Source organism: Mus caroli, chromosome 2 (assembly GCF_900094665.2).
Source record: "Mus caroli chromosome 2, CAROLI_EIJ_v1.1, whole genome shotgun sequence".
NCBI classification, from domain to species: Eukaryota; Metazoa; Chordata; class Mammalia; order Rodentia; family Muridae; genus Mus; species Mus caroli.
The window spans coordinates 97,562,615-97,564,717 of NC_034571.1; the positions used below are offsets into that span (position 1 = coordinate 97,562,615).

General features: G+C 48.1%; 1 protein-coding gene across 1 annotated transcript in view; it reads left to right on the top strand.

The window, feature by feature from the left end:
* The first annotated feature begins 914 nt into the window (after positions 1 to 914).
* Cd59 (CD59 molecule (CD59 blood group)) overlaps positions 915 to 2,103 on the top strand; it is a 17,566-nt gene continuing 16,377 nt past the window's right edge. Inside the window, exon 1 of the mRNA XM_021155503.2 lies at positions 915 to 1,025. The gene's annotated coding sequence lies outside the window, so the exon portion shown is untranslated. The remainder of the gene's footprint in view (positions 1,026 to 2,103) is intronic.

Genomic DNA, 2,103 nt, shown 5'->3' on the forward strand with positions numbered 1-2,103 from the left:
AGAGGACAAAAGGCACAAATAGCACAAATCTGTCTAGGGCATCCTAGCTGGTGAAATGGGCTGTGCCTTGGAGGATAGATACTACAGGTGAAAACAAACAAGGACGACGATGAGAACAACGACAACAACAACAATAAAAACAAAAACAAAAACAACCCCATCAGGAAATGCTCCTGTGGGCAGAAAGACTTAAAAAACAAAACAAAAAACCAACATAAACCTCTCTGGCTGCATAACTGCTCCCTCTCTGCCTGGATAATTGCTTCCTGTCTCCCTCATGCGTCCTTTTCTAGCTTGGCACAAAGCAAGCCTGAGTGAGATACTACAGCTTTCAGGGCCGATGCTCAGAGCATTTCTTGTTCTCTTAGGAGGCCAGCCTCTTGGAATGTTTACTCTTTTTAAAATTATTCCCCTCTGGCTTCCTTCCTGCTTTATGAATCTTTCCAAATGATAAAGGCAGCTCTGTATCCCAACTTCATGTAGTTCTGGTCCCTGACCAGTCTACAAAGGTTTCAAATGACCAACAGGATTTTGTCTTGATTCCAAACAAAATAGATGGCATCTGTGTCTGAAGAGTATTTGGAGGCTGTCAGGACCTGAGAGTAGGAGCAAGCCACGATATATGGCCTGGAAAGATATCTATGCTGTGTCAAGAGATAGTTCTGGGCACTAGCAAACATGGGCACAAAAACATTTTTTTTTTTTAAAAGAAAGGGAAAATTAAGAGCCTTTTAGGGTGTCCTAGTTAGGAGTAAGGAATCAGAGGGAAACGCAAGCCTTTCCTGTATCCTAGGTTTCCAGAGAGTCTGGTTCTGGCAGCTAAAGGCTCTCTGACAGAGGCAAAGGCAGCTACTGGAAGACGTAGGCGCGCAGGGGGTGTGGTGGGGGTGTGGCCATCAGTTCTTGGGCGTGGCTAGTGGATTTGGTTTGCAGTGCTGATTACTGTCAGCAGTCAGAGCATGAGCACAGTCACTGGCGATCTGAAAAGTGTCTAGAGCAGGATCTAGCTGACTGTGAGATTGCAGGTAAGCAAGGGCACAGAGTTGGCTGGAGCGGAGCCTCGGGTGGGAGGTGGGGGTCCTTCGGCAGCGCATGCGTCCGGGCTGGGGGTGCGGTATGGTGTCCTTGCTCCTTCTCCCTTGGGAGGCCTCTCTCAGGCCTGTACCTCTGACCTTTTTTGTTATAGCGATTTCGTGCCAAAGCCTGCACTCTGCTTCCTACTCAGCGGTTGCTGGAGCTAGGCATTCCCTGAGCGCCTGACTCCAGGGCAGCCCCACCTCTCAGAGAATGCGGTTTCCGGGCGGGGGGGAGGGGGCGAGGGCTAACCTCAGCCTCCAAGAACTCACTGCAGTTCTTGCTGAGGTCCAAATCTGTATCTGCTCTAGTGGATATCTTTGGTCCATGGGCCCGGCCACCTTGCAGTCTGGGTGCGGACTTTGAAAAGAACCTTCCCTTTTCGTTCGTAGGTGTCGAAAGCAAGCTGTTAAATCTTATTTTCTCTCATCAGTAAAGGGAAAGGACTTATTTCACAGGGTAGTGGTGAGCACTAAGGTAGCTCATGGTTGATCTCCTGGAATGTGGAAAACAGCCTATATTCCAGAGACCCACCTCAGGGCACCTTTTCTCCAGTTCTTCTGGGCAGACACACAGAATGACCGCGTCAGAACCACAATCGAGGGAGCTCACAACATTTGCTGTTAACCTTCTGGGAAGACTAAGGAGGAGTTACCTCATTATGCCCTGACCATGCTGAAAAACGTTTGGCATGTACTTTGCTACAAATGAAAAACCTCCCTTTTCACTGGGCGGGTTGAAAGAAGTAGAAGGAAAACAAAAACAAAATCAAATGGACTTTAGGGTGGGAATAGCGGGATGAGTCAGGGATTTGGGGTCCTGAGATAAGTTGTAAAGAGACTGAGGCCATTTTAGGTGAAGTCCAGATCTGTGCAATTTCAAGAGCTCTGAAGTGCTTATGGAGCCACCAGGTGGCTGGGAGGGGCCTTTCCATTGTGATGATGTTTTGCTTTGTCCTAAGCTGCTGATGTAATTTCTGCTTTGAACTTAAGAAAGGACTTTTGGGTGTCTGTTGTAGGCTTAGCTACA